Source organism: Temnothorax longispinosus, chromosome 6, assembly GCF_030848805.1.
Source record: "Temnothorax longispinosus isolate EJ_2023e chromosome 6, Tlon_JGU_v1, whole genome shotgun sequence".
Lineage (NCBI taxonomy): Eukaryota > Metazoa > Arthropoda > Insecta > Hymenoptera > Formicidae > Temnothorax > Temnothorax longispinosus.
In genome coordinates, this window is record NC_092363.1 from 22,573,187 (window position 1) to 22,596,499 (window position 23,313).

A 23,313-nucleotide genomic window follows, 5' to 3' on the forward strand; every position below is an offset into this window, starting at 1 on the left:
TCTCTTCTCACGCGAAACAGTTAAGTGTAAAACATGACTGTCCACTTCTGGGATATCTTTCGCTATGATAGAGAGCCAAATATTTTTTATCTAAAGAGTTACGTTCAAAGAGATTTAGCAGTAAATACGCGACAAAGATGAAAGATGTAAGACATGTGATTGTAATTAGATCTACAATTCATCTTACGAATTCTATACCGATTTTGTTGCATCTGAATCATCTGAATATATTTCTACAGTTTTTGGACTCGTATCTAATATATATTTCTTTCTATTTCTTGCAGGAAAAATTTATATAGGTCGTTTTTGTTTCTTGTTACCTAAATTTTTCAATCACAATTTTCTTTAGTCCTCCAGTTCACTGCCATTTTACTTTTATTTGTCTCAATCACGCATACGGCACATCTGTGTGTGTTCAGTATATCAGTAGGGGTATCTCGAGGACTCGAATTACTCAGAAATGGGCGCAATGGAGCAAGTAACAAATAGCAAGCACGATTTACTTTTCGATCCCAAAACCGAGCACGTACGCATTCCTGATGACGAAGGCATGATACCCATTAATGTGATTTTACCAGGAAATATTCGGCAAAAGAGAGAATTCCTTTCTATTAAATAAAACCGCGGAGAGAAAAGTAAATCCGAGAAGGGAAAGGAGAGATGGTTAGAATTATAATACTTCTCTTAAAATAGTTTTAAAGCACTTCTCATAAAATTGGAACGAGGATCCGTAACATGATACGATTTAATTATCTTAAAAATTATTTTAACATTTGTTACATAATACTTGCGCGCAATTATGACTCAATTAAAACATTTAGATAAAGTTTGTCTTGAGACACAATCTGAATTTCGTTTTTTGCAATTCAATAATTGATCCTTAATTATAAAATCAAATATGTATGCATGTTAATAATTTTTTAAATCTTTTATTACATTTCTCTGAAAATAACTTATGAAGAAGACGATTACTTTTTTTTTTACATGAAAAATCTGACTTGAATCCAAAAAATAGATTTTTAAAATACTATAATTAAGATTTACAAAATACGACACTTTTATTATGACACTTTTGTATTCTGAAAGATATTATTATTGTCATATTAGATGATAATTTCCTTGTATTTTATCCTGATTTAATGAGATAGGTGTTTATGTCAGGCGATTATTTTGTTTTTACTAAATTTGATATGAATATATCATAGTTATGAATATATATGAGGCTCGATATGTGAATATTTTAGCAATATTAAATTGAATATTTATTTTATTTCCAATTTTAATTTTTTTAAATAATACGTTTGTATTATTTTAATTAATTATTTGTAAATGGAATAATTAAATGATACATATCAACCATTTAAATTATCATTAAAAGAAGGAAATAATTCTTATGCAACATTAAAAATTTATATTATTATTAGTAATATACATTTATACACATATTTCGAGATCGAGGCAATTCTCTCATCAATTAGTATTCAAATAACATTTTTTCTTTATTTTAAAACACTTTTTTGATCGAACAGAGTCAACCATTATTTTACGCTTACAAGTCCACAAAACGAAGTGCACAATATATACAATAACAGTTCTCTTATCAAAATTGATTAAAAATACAAGAAATGGCATATTCCATAGTAATAATCTAATAATTTTGTTGAATCTTTGGTTGGAACGAAACTGTGTAAATGTGTCGGTCAGCCTTGGTGTTGTTTTGTTAGCGCGCGACCTCGGTAGTACCAATACCAAGGCTGCCGCGCACTGCATTGTTATTCGCGGATCGAGACGGCACGCAGGCAACGGCGCGTGTCGCTCCACATATCGTGCGGTATTATGTATTATGTGTTGGTATATCTGAACGTGATCATGTCAAGTACGAGGAGAAGCCAAGGCAATTATTCCCTATGAACAATTAGCTCGACTATTAACCAGCATAATCAGTCAGCATCCGCGATTAATTGACTGTTTCGTGACTAGTTTTATCAAAGCAAATATTTCGCGCAATTTATTCGTTTCGCTTAAGATTTAAGAATTCAAGTTGCAGCTGGGGATAGGAGTTATAATGATAAATTGTTTTATTACGATATTTATATGCGGATGAGAAATAATAAAATTGTTTAATCATGCTTAAATTCGAACGTATTCGAGCTTAATTTGATTTCGCTGATTTGAAACATAATTTGTTTATTACTTTCGGATTAAAAGCGGTCGAATATACATATATCAAGCAGATTATAAAGCTTTGTTTCTTTTACATTTCCTTTTTTTCGCGTTAATTTTGCGATCGCGTTTTGATGGAATTCCGTCGTAATGTAAAATACGTGATAAAGCGCGCGTCGCGTGCAAGTAATATCGGCAGTGTTGTACGAGCGCAAAACGAATGGAATCTGAGAAAGAGAAGGGACCAGGAAATCTGAAAATAATTACAACTTCCATATCGTATATCGGTGAGTAATTATTATCTTTTATTAATGCAATTTTCCTGAAAATTACGTTATTTAAGTAACGAAATTACGTTATATCGAATATGTATTGAAAATTCATTTGAAATGCGCGAAATAGAATATTCGACATACATTTATTTTACGTAATACGATACTTTGTAAAGGAAGATTGGCTTGCACATATCCTTTGTGTTGATATATACAACAAAGTCGTACGCCGCGTTGTCATTCGCGCAGCGAAACTCTGGCGAACAAATAGTGGCACGAACTTTGTGCAATCGTATAGCATTATTACTCGAGACTCGATCGCGATCAAACCATGTAATTGTTTTTTACCTACGAGCAATCAGTGCGAGTAGTTAATTAACTCTCGCGACTAACAACTATAAATTTAGTAGTTTTTGTTTCAAGTTTTGCGCGATTTATTGATAGATAAAAATTCGTATTGTATCGTGTTTTGAATATTTCATATATATTCGGATATATCAGACTTTGAATCTTTTAGCTGAATCGAAACGCAATCGAGCGTTGCTCATTGTTGCATTACATTTAATTAATAAGCACCGTCGTAATTAGAACCGTATTTTAATATTTGTCAACCGCGTGTGGCATAAATTCGGTATTTATACACACCGTAATTTGTCGAAACCATCCGCTGTTTGACATTTCATTTATTTTGCTAAATTTGCGAAATTTGCGAGATTTACGGGTGTCGAGCGAATTATAAAGCTATTTTTCTCGTGCACCTTTCGTGATCGCGTTTCAATGAGATTCCGTCGCAATGTACAATGGTGAAGCACCCATCACGTGTAATTAACATCGGGAATGCCGTGCAGAATGCCGTGCGTTTTATTCTAGTGATTCGTATGCGCGGTCGTAATTAATCTTTTTTTCGCAAGTATTGCATTGTACGAGTGAAATTGAACGAATGAATCTGAGAGGAGGAAATAGCTTGGAGAGGGGCATTGGAGAGAGACAAAATAACCGTAAAGAGAGCAAATCATTTTATATTTTGTCTGTTACTTGCAAATTAATTATTTATAACTGTTTTTTTGTAGACAATTATTCTTCTATATATATTGATTATTTTAAACAGCTATAATTTTTACTATATAACAACAAATGTCCTGACTGCTTGACTGGCTGACTGACTGATCAATTGACTGACTGACTGACTCATCAACGCCCAGACCAAACCCCTAAACTTAGAAACATGAAATTCGGGGAGTATGTTCCTTCCATGACGTAAACACTAGGGCACTAAGAAGGGATTTTCAGAAATTCGACCTCTAAGGGAGTGAAAAGAGGTAAAATGCGTGTTCACGGATTCCTCAATATCTCTTAGGCCCAATGAGATATCGACTTAATTCTCAATTTAAAATAGTTACATACCGTAACTACTTTACGGAACACCATGAAGATATAATACATTAATAATTTTATTCGATTAACTTTTTATCATTAAAATTTTCCGTCAAATAGATTATAACGAATTTAATTTACAAGTCTATTTCTCAGACAATGAGATAAATAAAAAAAAATAAGAAAAAACAGAAAAAAATAATGAAACTATGAGAAGTAGAATGCTGATTTTTTTTTAGAACATAAAATTTTTACTTAAATCCCTTTATGGTGTTTCTGTCTTATGGACGAAGATTGAATGAAGATTGATGAAGATTGGAAAGAACAAGCTATATAAGAAAGAGATTGAAGAAACTATCTAAGACTGTCTAAGAGTAAGGAAAAATTATTAATTTAATTGCGATTATTATTTTTTATCCAAATATTCTTTTAAAATAGAATTTAAAGTGGCGATCACATGGCGTAGAAAGATATGCGCTGCTCTAATGAACTAAAGATCCGAGTTTAAATCTGACCAAAAATCGTTCTTATTTGATCGCTATCTCTCCGAAGGGTTAATGGCAACCTACCGAGAGTGTATCTCTATAAGAAACCAGAAAGGGAGGCCTCGAATTTGATAAAGGCCGAACTTCAAGAGGCCATGGCTCAATCTTCAGCTGTAGAGCTATTGAAGAAGAAGAGAAATTCGATTAATTTCTCGAAAAAGGAAAAATGGAGCATTAAAATCTTTTGCAATAAATTCATAATTCTTTACAGTATTTTAGACGTTTATTAGGATCAATTAATCGGCGAGGGGTAGGAAATTTTAATGCTTCAACGAAAACTCTGTTTTAAAGTTCGGCAAAAAAAATCGGCGCGCAGTTTAGTAGATTGAAAAAATTTGTGCAAATACACGAAAAATTTATTATTTATTCATATCTCTCGCTTTAATAACGGCGTATTGGTCTTATTTGCCTTATGCAATAATATTGATATTAAATGAAATTGTAGCAAAATTTATACTACATGAATTTGAAATTGCGTCGCATTTAGACGGTGGCATTTTTAGCCGAATGAAGTCGTCGTTAATGATTTTTCTCGCTCATCCGGCTTCTCGTTCCCGCTACGGGTACATCCCCATTTACGCTGACGACACTCTTTGCCAATCTGCTGCTAATAATCCACTTCAGTGCTCGCTTAATTAATTTGAACTTCAACTTACTTTTCCTTCCTAAAAGAATGAAAGTTCTGCATACAAAAAAAGAAATCTCTCTGCATGCGTTTATAAAAACTTTATTCAGTTAAAATGTATTATATGAACAAATTACCTGCAATTTTCAAAGATAATAAATTACATTTCCAATGTTTATATTTTTAAGATATTATTATTATAAAACGTAAAATAATTCTTTATTTTTCGTAATTTTTTTTAGTCGCATTTGTGGCGTCGGTTAACAAATTTATATAATAGGCGATTTTTTAGCTGAATTTTGCGATTTGATTAAGAGTTAGGAATAATGCCTGGAAATAATGTAACACGTATCTATATAACTTTATTCGAGAAACACTAACTAAATTAGTATTACAAATCAGCAATGTACATTAGTGTATAAAAGCATGTGATGAAATTTTATAACAACAAATTCTAGTTACATTTTAAAAAAGTTTTTTTGTCTGCAGTATCAACGGCTATGCATTATTTCTCGTGTAAAATCCATGATAACAGTCCTATGACTATTATCGGCCGACGAGATAATTAATTAATATCAAAAGTGAGATTCTCGACGAGTAACATATATTTACCAATTACAATGAAAATGCTACCTTTCTCTGTCTCTCTCCATTTTCCAGTATAATTTCCGGTACGTGAGAAACATTCGCTGCGTAAATATTTGTTTATCTATTTGTTATTTGTCAGGGATTAATTAATAAAATGAATAAAATTGTATAAGCGATACCATGTATACCATTGTATACCATTAATAGCATCGAACAGCGTTGTGTTCAATATGAAATTTTGCTCAATGCTTTCGTAAATATTTTAATGCAATTTAATTCAATGCGAAGAGAGATGGTCTTTTCTAGTTAATTAAAAATTCATAATCTAGCGTAATATATATGATGTAATTAATAACGTTATATTCAAAATTTTAAAATAATATTAACACATTAAAAATACTTAAAATATAAAGTAATTTATCATTAATGTGATATTAACACATATTACTCGGAATTTTACACGATAAATAAATTTCTTACTTTTATGTTTATATTATTGTAGCTTTGAAAAGGTATTTTTGTGTGCGTTTGTAATTTACGATAATAATTAAAATATCTTTTATATTGATAAAATTTGAAGTCATTTTTTACATTGCAATAATTTGCGAAAACAAGATAATTTTCTTGTGTGCTTCCTTTATTTTCCGTTGCGTTTTCGAGCGCCCGAAATCCATCGGATGATGAAGATCCGACATCGCGATACTGTGCAGACAAACAGAAGCTTTTTGTTTTCGAATCTGGGTTACGTATTATAGAAATGAAACAGACAAGCTACTTCACTGCGTCATGCGGATGTTTAAGCAAATCGAGCTAGATAACGTAAATAAAACGATTGTTCTTGAAGAGAAGTGAAGATTGCAGTGACAATAAAGTAATACAATGTTATTCTCTATGATAATATATTTTAATTATAACATACAACGAATTATTTATAAAAATCGATTGGTAAAATTGATTAAATAATTAATTAATTAGCATCTACTGCTATAGCTATATAAACGATTAACGAAAAATTATCGTTGAGTGGAAAGTGATGGTGACAAATAAATAATTGAATGGTCTAGAATTTAATAACGTTATCTATTTAAATATAAAAGTGGATTTTAAATTATCTTAGGGCCAAACAATTTTTTTCTACAATATTCAGCATAGTTGCACTATACCAATTTATATATTCCGATCAACCTCTATTCTGAAGTTTTAAAATTAAGACGATCCTATATAAGTAGTCGTTCGAAACACACGAAACTCCGAGCGCGACATTCTTGCCGAAAGCCAAACCATAATCGCCCGCAGATTGAGCAAATATGAAACTAATCCCCAAACTTCTCAAATTGATAAGAGTTGATATTTATCTTCGATCCGCTACTAGAGAATCAATGATTTTAATGATAATTAAATTTGCGGAATGATTAATTGGATTCTTGCGTAATCGGAAAGTAGTACGAGTCAATGTTTAATGAAACTAATCCCCGAACTTCTCAGGTTGATAAAAGTTGATATTTATTTTCGATCCGCTACTAGAGAATCAATGATTTTAACCATAATTAAATTTGCGGAATGATTAATCGGATTCTCGCGTAATCGGAAAGTAGTACGAGTCAACGTTTAACAGTACATTGCAGGTTTGATGTTCTTACGAAAGTATAATTCTGCCGGTAATTATCAAAGTGGTCTCTAAGTCGTAATTTGTTAGTAAAATAATTAAATCTCTTTTCACATATGTCTTTTTATGTTAATTAATATCTCTTTTATAATTTATAACAAACCATATTTAAAATGTTTAAAATGTTTAAAATGTTTATATTAACCGTTTCCTGGTTAAGTTTGTCGCACATAGATGACATTTTATTATAGCAACTACAATGCCAAATTCATAGGGTTAAATTAAACTTAATTTTGAGTAATTTTTAACTATTCCATAGGTCGCCACTGCTCCTACTCAATATGTAGTTTATTTAACTAAAACAATGTTAATTTGACTAAATTAATGAAGTTAAAATAATCCTATTTTATTTCAAACTAATAAATTTTGACGCACATGGTAGTTAAAAGTAACAAAATAAATCTAACTCATGGTATTGGTTTAAATTTTATTCTCCAACCTTTAACAGTGTGTATTAATTAACGCTTCTGAAAAAGCAAATAAATTGTAATTTATCAAAAACAAGATAACTTATGTGTAACTTGCAATTAGAAATTGATGAATTTCTAATTACTATATGTATACTAATTACTAATAACTAAGCTTGAAAGAAGGGCAAGTATAGAATGTATATAGAGCCGCACTTGACTTTTCTATAGCACTCGCGTTATCTCCGGATATACGTGATATACCGGTCAGCCGGTCGTCGACATTTCGGCATCAATTTTAGAAGTGTGTGTGTATTCACACCCTTTTGAAAATACCTCGGGCGCACTAGCATGCGCGCGATCCTTTTCAAAGGAACCTCGTTTCAATATTAATGGCAGCATTTGCCGGCTTCATACCGGCGACATTTAACTAACGAGCCGGTTTCTCCACCTTGTCATTCTTACGCGGCACCACGGCACACGATATGTTCCCCGGCTCTGCTTTTCCGAACTAACCAGGCCAAAGAGACAGGATTAAAGAGCAAAATGATGAAAAACGAACTGTACCTGCGCTATATAACGATAAATCAGTGTAATATTTTTTTTTTTTTTACATTAAAGGGTTTGTGTGTCTATAATCCGGTTCCATTAAACTCACATTTCATTGCTTTTTAAACGATATGCATGCAGAATATCCCAGAAAATCGAATATCGGAATCATCACATTGGTTGGTTCATCGTAAGAAAAATTGAATAAATCAAATCGATAGTCCAATCAAATAAAATTAAATTCTCCAAAAACCAAGGAAATTAAAAAGTTATTTATTCCATTGTTTTCGTCATTGTGTTTGAAGAATTTGTTCCATCGTTTCTTTACATCTCAGCATGCAGAATGAAAATTTAGCTCAATGTACTGCGTTCAGAAATACTGTTTAAATGTTCACTAACTCGAGTTTATCAAATTTTTGCGCTGAATATCACTGGCAAATTGCATTGTTTTCCACCGAGGTATTCGTGTGGACGGAAGAGGACGATTTCGGGGAAGGCGGGAAATCACGGAACAGTAACGATGGAAGATCTAGCGGTTCTGCGGCGCGAGGACACGGCCTGGCAAAGAGCGGCAAAGCGCGACATTCACTTTATGGAGCGGAAAGAAAAAGGCGGTAGCGAGGTCTTCGCTAGTCGTCCTGGACTCGGTCCAAACTCGGCGCGGTCCGCGCGCCGCCGCCGCCGCCGCCGTCGCCGCTACCAGGATTTTAAAGCCGACAACAAATTCTCGTAAATCGGAGCATAACGATTTCGTTGCTTTACTGCTCGCTCGCTCGTTATTAACGACCGACTACGTCTCACTACGTCGTTGCGTCAGTTGTCGCGATTTTTCTATACGATGAAGAAATTACCGAATATCTTACCGACAAGCACTTTAGATTAATCGATTCAAGTCGCTCTTCATCCGACTGTGAGCACATTTCAGAAGATTAATTTCGTGTAAATCGCAGAATCGCGAGACGAAAACATGATTTTGTACGCAGCAGATCCTTTCATCTCACATCGATTTAGTCCGCGTGTATAGAAAATTATCAGTAATATTATTCGCGCAGGAATCATTTATGAACTGTGATAATAATTACGCATATATCAATATTTAGAATTATACCTATATTTGTCAATTTGAAATATAAGGCAAATAATAGCAAAATAATTTTATAGCGAATAATAAATAATATGAAATTTAATATACAAATGTAAAAACGAATTATAAACGTTTCGAATTTAAGGTTTATTTCGTGTTTGTGTTCAATAACGAAACAATGCTTTTGAGCTAAAATCAACGCACAAACTGAATGTTACACCGAAGAGGATCTAAACCTTAAGACCGAAACGTTTGTAATTCGTTTTTATATATTTGTATATTAAATTTTATTTATTATTTGCTATAAAATCGGGTTTTATTTGCCTTGTGTTTCAAATTGATTGTAGGTACATCTATTAGAGAGCGTTTTTCTTGACCTATATTTGTGCTTTTACAAAAAGTTTATCTACATGCTCGGGAATTCTGAACAGAGTTTGATTTATACGACGAAAAAGTTTCAGACAAGCTGTCTTGATTGAATTACATTTATTTTTCACGGGGACGTATCGATTACTTAATACGGCATTTAGGTACCCCCTCCGTTGAGCCTCATAAACCGGAATCAGCGCGAGATGCAGTCGGGCAAAAGAAGAAAGAGAAAAAAAAAACGAAAGAAAAAGAGGAAAAAGAAGAAGAAGCACACTTCGGTGAAGAACGCAAACCCGAGACTTCGCTATTGTCTGCAGCGATTGTGCCTCATATAAAGAACGCCCGCAATATCTGCACTTCCAACAAAAACTCGTTTCGCAGTCGTAAAGCGTGAAGTTTTGATGGAAGGGCAAAAAGGGCTTTCGCGACTTTCGCGACGTGACTTCGTTGGATATGTTTCCGCAAGCTGTCGCAATACATTCATCATCGCGAAGTTAAAAATCCCCTCCGCGATAGAAATTACCGAAAGGAGAAAATGCCCCTGTCATAAATATTGAATGTATATCGGAACATATCCGAAATCTAGCTTCAAAGTAAAATTTTTGCGAAAATATGGAATATTGATTAACACGTCACTTGAACTCTGTGCACTGTAACATTGATTATGATTAGCAGACGATCACGTTTGACAACTTTAAAAAATTTGCGCTCAAACGTCACGTTATTTGAATAATTAAACGGTTTCTCATAAAAATTTGAATAACAGCTATCCGGCAACAACTGCGTAATCCTCTCCAAGCCGGAAATCGATGCCGCCACGTTTCGTCTAGATTGTCGAGAAACAGCGCACAAGGCGTTCCCTGAGTTCCCGATTTAATGCCAGGTCCGCTCTAAATATGGTTGCCTTCTTATCCCGGACAACTAAATTGGAAATTCCAGCCTGTAGACGTAAGGCGGAGGTGGTGCTGGCAGACTTCCGTTCGCCGACCGCGAACCTCGGCTGTTCCTGCGGGAACAGAATCCAATTTTAGCGTGGCACGATTTCCGAATCGTGATACCGGCTTGCCTAAGTGCATCGATCGCGTCCATGCACCTGTGCTCAAAATCAGGACGATCCGACGATATACTTTGATATCACTTATTACATTTCTTTAGCACTCCTTTCCGAATTTATCACTCTTTCCAAAAACCGAATCTTAAAGCGGGAATACTACATATTTTTATTCACAATGATAAGGTTAAGCAAATAATTATATAAAATTAACTAGCGTTAATTAAGTAAGTAAGACCTAAATTGATTACTCCAAATGTCATTATCTTCTTTCCAAAAAAGGGCAATTAAATTACCACATAGCAGATCTACGAAAGTTAATTTCACTCACCTCTTTATAATGCTGTGAATTCTACCATAAGAATAATCGAATATGTCCAATTCGCGCCCATCCGTTCTTCATAATCCTTTAAAAGCGGAAGCCAATCTCATCGTTAAATAACTTTACTTGGCGAATAAGGAATTTCCCGCGCGCGGCTGTTATCTGTCTTCGCTTATTCCCACGGAAAGCGTTGGAGCCATTTTTCGCCCGCGGGAATGATATACGAGAATCCTCGCGCAGAAGCCAAATAATAATCGAATTTAATTTGCACGGGGGGACCGGGAGATCGAGGAAAGGGGGACGGTAGGAAAAATGAGAGCGGTGTTAAAGCCGCGGCGACGCGATGCGGCCGGAAAAACTGCGACCCCATATGGAGACCATAATTACCCGATCGGGTTTTAAGGTCGCTCGTAAAAGTCGGGCTTTACGATCTCATCTGGCCGTCTTGCACGCGCACGAATACTTTTCTGCATCTCGTTATGCATCGCAGCGTTATTTCTTACAGCCGATTGGCAGACGCCCACTGTACCTTCGCGCGTGCCTATTCGAGCGAGTAATGCCCTCGGAAGCTATTCGCGTCAATTGACGAAACGAATTTCTCGAGCGCGAATCGTCATATTTTCTCTATAGCGAGCAAAGTAGAGACATCGAAAATTGACGTAAAGGCTCAAACGGACCATATACGAGATGTCAAATTGTCACAAAACCATAAACGTGTAAGCGTTGAAGTTTGGATTAATCTTTTTCTAGCGAGTTCTTAAAATGTTTCTCGCAAAATTTTCAGAATTTTCTACATTTTTACGAAATTAGATGATTAAGTTAAATGTAAAATTACACGCATTCTGCAAAGTTATAAGTTCAAAACAGAATGTAAACGTGCGTAATGTAATGTAACGTTCGTGACGGCTGCCATGTATTCGGGGAATTGTATTTTCTACCATACTAGTTTATTACGGAACTCGCAGTGAGCTTGATGCTAATAGCACCGGATATCTTCCGTTACCGTCAAGACAACGCCGCCGGAGCTACGAAGAAAGAGTGGCATAAATCCTTGGCGACACGCAATGCCAGGAGAGCTCTATTTGCTCTCCCGGATATCCATCAAAATCCCGTGCATTGGGGATCGTAATGCATGCGAGTTACATCAATGTGTCGAATTTGAAGGCCGCATATACGTCTGCGTACAAAAATAAGATACGCTACGGGGTGTATCAAAATCATCGGTGGATCTTTAATAGAAAATAGTAATTCAGTCGATATCAAGACGTCAAATTATTTTTGTGTTTAAAGCAAGAATTAAAAAATTTCGTGAATTAACAAAACTTTACTTTGCAGTTTTTGACGAACTTTAAATAAACTTGATTCAAATGTGTTATACGATAAGATTGAAAATAAACAAAATTATGAAAAATTTTTTTTTCTTAAATCATTCTTTCTGTAGAATCAATTTTAGTTTATTTTAATTGATATAAAAATGATAAATATTTTTTAACGAGCATATAGCTTTTTATTCTCGCCTTTTTATAATTTAAACAATTTATATAAATCTGAATTTAAATTTAAAAAATTAAATTACATGCATAATCTAAACAAACCGATCTTAAAGTATTTTTATTTTACATATACTAGGCTCTTAAAATACTTTTACTTTAGAACACCTTGTATTTTCTCACGAGTCCGTCTAGTTCGCGAATAAATGAAAGATATCGCGAATACTGAGTTGGTGGAAGAAATCGAACTGAGCTCTTTCGTCTGAACATCACTTTCGTTTCCTCATTCTCGTCAGGCAGGGAGATAGCTCGAGCTACTTTCGGTCTAAATTGCTACCCAAGCGAGTGAACAATTTTCAGTGCGAAGGGTTGGAAAATAAAAACGAGCGGCGGAAACGCTACCTTTTTCAACACGTAACGGATTTATGGTCTAAAGCACTTTTTACCCGCGTCCCATTTTTAGAATCATTACATATCTATAGATAATATCTAATGCCCTATTTCAATTCGTGTTCACTGCTCCAAATAGCGCAGGATATTTGTCGATTTCACGGTTCGAAGGGAATGAAAATAAAGAGATGGTGTATAGATTATGAAAGTATATTTCATGTTAAAACTAAAATATAATACTCAAACTCAATTTTTAAACTCAAATTTTTAGCAACACATTTTTTTCGATAACGTTTTTATTAATCTTAAATTTATTAATAAAATAATGGTGATTTTATTCCTTAAATATATAATTATTAAAAACACATTAGAACATTATTAACTTGATTTTAAATCTTTTTCATATATGCAATTTCATTATTGCACAAATATCGTAATGTTCGATGTTTACACTTTGCATTTAATTATGGGACCTCAATTATCTCACTTGACCCCGTAGCGAGTAAACGCTTGGACCGTTGCCAGATTTCGCTTTTCGGGGAAAACTTTCTGGCCGTTCTCTCTCTCTCGTCTCACTATCGAGCAAGGTTCATTGGAGCTCGGAACGAATGATAGTGCCGAAAATCCGTGCGGGGAATATAGCTATAGGGGGGGGGGGCTACAAATCCTTACGTGCACACTCGCTATCGAGGTTTATCTCGGATTGCGGTTGACTGGTACTACCCCTTCGCGTCCCCCGTCGCGCCGTTCAGGAGGACACGGCAATCCTTCCCGCGATAAGCGAAACTCGTAAGGGATGATCCCAACTGTGCTGCCTGGAGAAACGTCACTGTATTCGTACGAAAGGTATGAGTTTTCCGAAACGCGCAGCTGCGCGCGCTGTACACGATATTGTACTTCGGCAACGTGTACGTGCTCCGACTTGTCAGGTGCCGCACTGTGCCGTAATATGAAAACGAATAGGAGCGTGAAATAACCAAGGAAATAACTTAATACAATTGAATCGATCATTGCGAGAACCATACGAGATAACTTCCTTGCGCGAATACATTGGAGAAATCCTTTTATTCTTAAAAGAGATTTACACCGGATTTAAAAGTAATATAGTCAGGAATACCTAGATTTATTTTATTTACAATAACTTTTGTGGCAAAGAATCTGAATATAAAAATCAAACGGTTGTTAAGAACATTAAAACATCTGCAGGTACATTTGCAGTTGAGGGAAAGTGTGATAATTCTGATATAAGTCTTTATAATGACTTCCATGTTACAAGAAATAAAATAAAATTTCGTTACATTTATTTATTGGGTACTTAAAATTTGCATTTTATACAGTAAAAATCGACTATACAAAAAGGTTAAGAATGTTTCGCCCCGCGTTTTAAATTAGTAGTCCTTCATCGAGCCATTAAATATTTTTCTGCTTCTTGATACGAGTCACGGGATACTTGGTACTTAAAAATTGCGCGAGTTCGTCGTCGCAGGAGAATTGAAGAAGCATTTTATTATTCGAGAAAGTTTGCTAGAAATAAGTGCTTCTTATAGCATAAAGTTCACTGATCCTTGAGATATAAAATTAACCGATTTATTATTTTATTTTATTGCTTTGTATTGCCTTTTGACACACAGTAGATATAATTAAATAAAGTATAATAAATGTAATAATTATTTTATTGTGCGAAATCAAATGTATTACTAACCGGAGCATGAATAATTCTTTGATATGAAGTTTATAATATTACAAACATAAGTGTATATAATATGTATAAGTTAATATAAATACATTTATCGTATAATAAATGAATATATTTATCAAATAATAAATGAATAAATATGCAATAAATCAAATTCACAGACAAAACATTTTATAAATTCTATTTGATATATACGACGCGCGTTTGAAATATACTTCTAATTCTATCTCAAGTAAAATTTGTGTTATAATTAAGAGACATGGGTTAATTTATAAAAGTTAGAGAGGTGTGAAATAATTATATTTTTATAAAAATATTATATACAATACAGATATATTATTGTAGTCAGTAAATTGTATGAAAAATATAAAAATATACCTATTTTTTCTATATTTTATGTCTATGAAATTTTAAATTCTTTTTTAGCTGCAAAAATGATTAGTTAATAACATCGATGGAATAATCAAAATGTAAGCTATTTCATATAAGCTATTTCGAGACGCAGCTCGACAAGATCTCACTAATTTATCATGTTAAGACATTCGCGCAAATATTAATGTGGCTGGAAGACCCGCCGCGCATTGAGGTCGACGACTCGCACGAGTAATCACTTGTCTCGTCTTACGCGGGGCTTTTCTACTCGTTCAAGTGGGCAATAATGATATTAGTCTGGCAAAGTAACTGAATTTTGTCACCTCGTGCCTTTCTCTCGCGCTTGATTTGACTTACTAAGATGTCATTAGCGTTTGTAAGCTCATCTTTTAACGAAAGTCATTTAGAGTGCAATATAGCATTAATTTTAATCTTAAAAGACATATCGAGCGAACAGAAAAAGCAAATTGCATCATGATCATTTTTGAGAATATATTATCTATAAATTATTTAATATTAAGATGTTATAAAGAACAGAATTTATAAAATTCAATCAATACTTAATAACCATAATTAAAAAGGTAATGTTTTTTTAAAAATTCCGAATAAATTTTATTAGGAGGATTAACTATCCGACTATCTTTTAATTTTACAATTTTATTCGCAGGATAATCTGCAAATTATTGCTTGTGAAATTTTATGCTAAAGCGTCGATGGAACTCGATGAAACTTCCTAATTGATGGCAACGTGCAATATATGCGTGCTTGTGCTTTATAGACGTCGCATTTCGCGTGTGAGATGCAAATGAATGTTCGTAAATGGTTCGAGGTAAAATCGCGTAACTTGTCGGGATTTTACAATCGCGATGGAAAATGCATTCGCTATAAATAGTTATTGCGTTCCTGTCTGCGCGATTACAAACACCGTCTCTCGCGGAATTGACGTGTCTCGATAATTTAACACCGTCTTAAAAGGGGCTTGAACGACGCTTGAAAATGGAACGCGCGAATCCGTTCTTTTTTTTTCTCGCTGATGCGCACGATAATGTGATTTAGGGCGATTTATAATGAGTACTAAAATATCCGCAGAAATTTACGAACATGGAGATATTAACGTCACTGCAAACTTATTGCGCGCGATTAAAGCAAACAATGAGATTTACCGGGAAAATTTATTTCGCGCGGCGAATTTGTTAAATAGCTTGCTCACCTTAACGAGGGTGAGCCATTAAATTTTAAATGCATATTACATTTGATGCGTTTTTTATATACGAATATTAGCTCTTCCTCTGGGATTCTTTTGTAATTTTATTTCCTCGTTTTATATTTAAATACCGTTTTATTTTATAAAATCTTTTAAATGACAAAATCATAAATCTCATACGAGAGATAGAGAACCAATTTTATGACGCAATACGGTATAATATTATTGATTTTGCGACGCAATATGTTACTGCTTGATCGATTAATAGATAAAATAAATCATAACTTTTCCCAATAACAAAATTTTCCACAATGTGCGAGAACTTGGTGAATAGAATCTAACGATATCTCAAACTAAACTTCGAAATAACAGATCCCGACACGTTGAAAGAACAGTAATACCTATGCAATGTAATTTATGGCAAATGGTAAAATAATTTAAAAGCTACTTTCATAATTGATTTATAATTTCAAATTTATTTACAATAGTACGAATATTTAAAAATTTAAACTAAATTACTTACAATTTATTTTAAACCAATTAATGGTTCTTATTTTATTAGTAATTTTTAACGAATGTTTATATTTTATATAAAATTGAAATCTCAGCTCATTATAGAGCTGAATGCATGATCTAACTTCAAATTCCCTTCTCTTGTATTTCGCTGTTCTCCGATACTATACCTGACTCGCTCCCGTTCGTCGAGTGTCTTTTCCGAGTGGACAGTGATGTCGTTACTCTTGCTAAGTAAATTTCATCGCCTTGAGTGCCGCTCTCTCCGACTTGTCACGCTTGTAAGCGGCAGCGACGTTCCACGGCTCGTGTCAACCTCTCTATTAAAAGTTTCGTTCGCGCGACGGCGTCTTTATGTCAAAATGCGACGAGAGGCCGACGAGGCGTAAACGTCGATTTACTTTCAGGAATCTTAAAAACGACACTGATAGAAAAAAGGTCTAAATATAGAAAAAGATATCTGTGTCTCGGTATAAAAAATGTATAATAAAATTGCGTTTACGTCATGTATCAAATACGAGTTAACAATAGCAGAATACAGAAACTGTTGAGAAAATTCAGCCATCATTCTTTTAAAGTGACGCATTTCGAGATTTTGTTTGAGATAATTTGATATAAAGTGTTTAAATACATGATTTTAGGAATTTCTCTTGAAAATAAATTGTTAATGTTACCGTATAACACAATTATAATAATTTAATAATCATATCGACATTTCCACCTCCCTAAAATTTACGGGAATATTTACAAAATTAATAAAACAGAAGAGAACAGAGGAGAAAGAGAGAGATCGCGAGTATACGTATAATTAAACCGTTAATAACAATATTAATATTAAATAAATAACGCTGGTTGAAAGTATGCGTCACTACACATTTTTCCAACACATCAAATACAATTTCGGTAACGATTATGCTGAAGATGGTCCAAAAAGGGACCGAAACGTTCGAACATTAAATACAGAATAAATATTCTTTCGCATCGTGAACAGCGAACGGCTCTTATAATTAGCCCGTTTTCCTTCCGATTGGATTTCCAACAGACCCTTAACTCAACGATAATATTAAATTATTTTTTCAATAACAATGTTTAATATTTCCCGAAAATTTCGGGAAAAATCCGCCGATGGAAACTGGAAGAGAGTGCATATACATTCGTATGCGGAATTTCTTATTCTTACGAAACCCGATAGATACAGCCGGATTCATAACGGGTTAAATTCAAGTACGGATTGATAGAGCAAAAAGATGAGGAATAAAAGATGGAACGTTCTTCCGCGAATAGCCATCGTTCTTCTTAGATGCCAGCTACAGTGATTGAGCGACTAAAACGACGAAGCACTTCTCGAAACCGATACTGGCTCGTGACAAGAAGATTTATGACAAATACGAATGAATAGCGGTACAAGCAACGCATTGGCCATTAACGAAGTAAAACCTTTGCAATCCCCCTCAAATTAATCTTTGACCACGTCTCTGTAACTCCAGCAATCCGCGCTTGCAAGAAAAACTCGCGTACCAGCATCCAAACGTCCTGTATCGGATTTTTTGTATTAATTAAATTTATTAATAAAATATAACTTTTATACTAATGATTGCGGTGATCGAAACGTGTCCTAAAATTGACGCTCTATTGGCACATGTGAAATTTTATGCTCAACTGTGCATTGGTTTTTTTTAATGGAAAATGCTGCGCGTCGCATTAAATGAAATTACCAGATCTCTATCGACGCCGCAATAATGCTCGCGGGATATACCGCGTTATTAAATATTCAATGGCGATCGTACAGGATTTATTACCACGCGAGGGACCGGCTTGAAAAACGTTATTGCCCGGCGGCATCCAATATGACCGGCGTGGAAAAATATTCCGAACAAGTTCAGAACTCAGTCGCCGCGCCGCCGCCGCCGCCGACGCGAAAAATGAAGGAAGAAACGCCGTAAGAGGGATGAAAGGGAAGCCGCGGGCCGATACATCGCCCGGCCGAGTAACGTGGACAACGCGATGGAAAAAAAAAGAGAGAACCGAAAACGAAAAGGGCGAGAAAGTTTCTACGTGTCCGCACGCTACTGATAGGACCGCATCCGAACTTTAAACAAGTTCGAAACTCGGACCCTGCGGCCGCGGGGCCCCGTCGCGGCGTCGATCGATGCATTAAACGGCAAACTTTTGCGATCCTTGAGAATCGCGCGTTACTGTTTCCTTCCATCTCCCTGTTTCTCATGGTAGTACAGAGTATAAAGTGTCCCAAACATGTATCAAACTACTTTGGTCCTACATCTCTTTTTAAGAAATTTTAGTATCATTTGGTTCCAAGATACTTAGACTTTTTTGTATTGCTGATTGTGAGTATTGAAAAATATTTCTCAATACACATTAATAATATGTTAAAAGTAATCACCTAAACCTAAGCTTCACGTAAAAATTTATATATTTTTCATGTACATAAAAATACAAAACGAAATATTCTATATATATAAAAACAAATGTCCTGATTAACTGACTTATCAACGCCCAACCCAAACCTTTAAACCTAGAAACATGAAATTCGAGGAGTTATATTCCTTCCATGACCCACTAGGAAGAGGTTTTTAGAAATTCGACCCCTAAGGGGATGAAAAGGAGTATGTATTTTCTTTGTTTGGATTCTTCAATATCTCTTAGGCCCGACGAGATATCGACTTGGTTTTTTATTTAAAGTAGTTACACACACATATCGTAGCACGGATATCAAGCTAGTACATATACATATATAAGTTGATTATCGACACATACGATTGAGATAAATCTTTTCGAAGTTTTTAAATTATTCGAAAATCAGAACCGTTGTTTTTATCGATTTATTTCCATTTCCGTTTGCATTGTCTTTTATATTTTCAATTATGATGTAATGAATTCTGTTGCAACTCCGAAGCACGATGCAATTTCCAGCGATGTTGCGGCGGTCGATAAATAATTTCGCTAAAGACCTCGGGACCACACCAACCGGAATGCATTAACCTGAATTAATACGTTTACGTTTCATTTGCGAATTCAATATTTGCCGACAACAGCGGATACTCGCGCATCAGCAAATATGGACACTCCTTACATTGCCGGGTGAGATTCTATTCAGAAATAAAATTTGGCGCGCGCTGCGTCTCGTATCAGTATCGCGATATAATCTTTTGCGACGAACGGAAATGTTCTCTTGTCTGTTTAGAAACTTTAATTAAACTGTTGCTAAACCGCGCATTAAGAATACACGGTAACATTAATTAATTTAATTTGAACGTTAAGAGTTTAATTTAAATGGAAATTCCACAAGACAATGTGGGGAAGTTCTCCTTGGATGTATATATTTAGTTAAATATAATATAGATTATGTATATATATTTATTAAGTTTTGCTAATGCTTGATAAGAAGCAGATTGCACATATTAAAACTTCTACAAAGTACCTATATCTTAAACGTCACGCTTTTTCTAAGCATCAATATTAAGAAAAAAATTACTTAAATGAAGAAGAAACTATTCAGTAAATAATTAATAGGTCGATAAAAAATTGAAGCGTTAAAACAAATTAAATTTTAACATTTAGAGATTTAATAATGATACATTTTTTTACTTTCTAAAATTTTTAGTACAATAATACTTTATTTTGTATACAGCGATAAAATGACACAAACGCAGAGACTAACTGCGGACTATTATGTCAGTGTTATTATATAAAGCATTAGCGCGCAATTGCCTGATTGGAAGTTTCAAGGGATCAACTTTTTCTTACGTTTAACACAGCGAACAATATGGCTCACAAAGTGCGCCATGATTCTCAAGGTGCTCGCCTTCGATACTTGCGCTTGGTAACTTTAATCGCTCTTCCGCATCTTCGGGCGGGGATATAACGGAACGACAAAAAAACAAAGTATACGGCACTTATCTGTTCCCGTCTCCCGCTTTTTCTCCCGGAAACTTTGTTGGGAAGCATCTCACGGTCCCGTGCCGTGGAAACTTGCCGTTGCAGTTCGGCCAGCCGAGACGCCGTAGGTGCCCCGCGGCCCCCCCTTTCCGGTCACTCGCCTGGTCTACGTGCTCGAGATACGTGAACGGCTTTTTCGAACGTGATTACGATTCATGCGGTCGTCGCCCCGAAGATGAACGGTTGCGAAACAGTACGTGCCGGTTGCACATGAATTCGCGAAGTGGGTCACAGAGAGACCCGCGTGAGGAACAGACAAACTCGGTCCCGGGAAATCCCCGCGAAGAAATATTTCGATTCGCCGAAAGGGCGTAGAGTTCGCGATGAAGAAAACGTGCGAACGTCGGAAGTGTGCCGGTGTAATGCATCATACGGATGTAGGTTACATCCTGCTTGGCCCGACCAGGCTGTAGGAGCCTCTGTTGTAGCTTCGCAGTTATGGCCCCCGTTCGTCGCCTCTGAGAATATACCGCTCGTCCCGGAAGGTGTAATCACTTCTTGATTTGTGTATTTCTGCAGTTTCTTCTTCATCCTGTCAGATTGTCGAGGATACACAACGTCGTATAGCATGGCAATCATAAATAATTATATGCATAAGCTATCGTTGTACATTTCATAATACATTAGTATAAATTTGTAGCACAAATAAAGAAACATAATTTTAAACCAATATCGCCATGCAACAAATAACATTTAAGAAAATCGTTGTACGAATAATTTATTAGTGCTCACCGTCTCTGAAACATAATATCGAAAACTCTTGTTGTTACTGATGTACCGCGATTATGTCGTAGGATTTTTCCCCCGCGATCTCCCACATTTATTCTTCACGAATTTCTCTCCGCGTTTCTCCGCGTTTGCCCCCTTTTCTAATATATTTTTTTTATAAAGCTTTTTTGAACCCATGCTTTCCGTCTCGCGCAACGCTTCTTTTCTTCGTGACTGATAGCCGACGATGATGAAGCGACTTGGAAATTTGTACAACGTCGCTTCCTCGGCGTGACGCGGCCGATTCACAGCGAAGATCGAGAGCGTTCCCTTCGACACGCTTGCGTCTCACCAAAGAAAACCACACGCACGATCTTATTTTCCATGTCGGGGGAGCTTCGTGCGTAAAGCGTAATGTCATCATTTAATTTTTTAAGAGCAATAAAAAATGTTCTTTAAGATGTGCTTTTTTTATTGCCAGACTCTTCTCAGCGGGGATACCTTCTCAAGTATTTTAATTCAAACGCGAAGTATGTAAATTGGTTTTAAAAAAACGTGCGTTAGCTCGCCAGGGCGCGCGAATGGAGGAGAGCATATTTCTTCTTCTTAGATACACACTGGCAAATACGAGCAATAGACTACGCGCATCCGAGACTTAATGGTCTTTTCCTCGGAGAATCGGTAGAGGAGCGTTTTGCGATTTCACGATTCATTCCACGTCCGCGAACGTCTTAGAACAGCAAAAGGCTTTTTACTTCCCGGTAGCTCTCGAATTTGCAATATTTCTCTGGATTACGCAGCCAAGTCGAGCCAGGACGAGCGCGAGATGAAGATTGCTTACCTCTCGAGCGGATTTGGTCTTCAATGAGAAAAAAAAGGAGAAATACAGGAAGGAAAAAGGGACCTGGTTAAGCGTAACAACCATCCGGCAGCCATTGCGAGTTATTATTTCCAAGAAAATATTTGATATTCGAGCTTTTCATTAAAGAAAGTCCCTCTCGTTTCACGAAGCTGTATTAATGAAGGCAACCCTTTTTTTAATGACACAACTTTTGCACGTAATTTTTATATAATGTTGCGTGCATTATAGAAGTTTTTCTTAATTAGATGCACAAATTTCCGAGATTTAAAATAACCCAGAAATAATTAGTCGAATCGAGGTCGATTTGATGTTGATACCGTTGATGAATATCGAATACTGGGTGATATTTTTGTCATCTTCGATCTCGAATTGCACAATTGTGAATATTTCTATAATATTTCCATTGTCTTTCGGACAGTTCTATATCAAATTAATGGAAAATTGAAAAACACAGTCATACCTATACTATGTATTCGATATAGAATGAAAAGAAGGAGCAAAAGATAATAGAAATCTAATAGAAATGTTTGCAATTGCTCAATTAGCATAGAAACAGTTATAATATGAGATCAAAGATAACAAAAATATCACTCAATATTCGACACCGACCATCAAATCGATGTCGATTTGACTAATCATTTCTGGCTGGATATACAATAGAATAAAAATATTCAACTAAACTTTATATATATGATATATTACTGTAATAACTACAATTATTATAATACTATAATTACTATACTATAATACTATGTATAATAACTATAATTATTATTATCTCATATATGAATATCACTAATCTCTTAAACAGCATTAACATAAGAGCAGAATTAATCCTTTTACGCATGAATTGTCTTCTTAACAAAAAAATATAATTTTACTCACCCCATAAAATATGCAAAGATGCATGAAAATATTATAATGGTCAGAAAAGAATTATAAGTTCCTTTGAGAGCGACTTTTAAAATAAAATAGAATAATCGGAGCGTGGATGTGACATCGAAACGTTTGAAGTCTACCAATTTGAAACTTGAAAGCGAAGTCTCGAGTGTCAGCCATTATCGACGTGGAGGACGTTGAACGTGTTTCCACAGGGGCGATATAGT

The 23,313-nt window shown here is 35.1% G+C and overlaps 1 protein-coding gene across 1 annotated transcript in view; it reads left to right on the forward strand.

Moving 5' to 3' along the window:
- Nachralpha4 (nicotinic acetylcholine receptor alpha4) overlaps nucleotides 1–23,313 on the forward strand; it is a 255,707-nt gene that overhangs the window by 221,146 nt on the left and 11,248 nt on the right. The gene's annotated exons all lie outside the window — the stretch shown is intronic.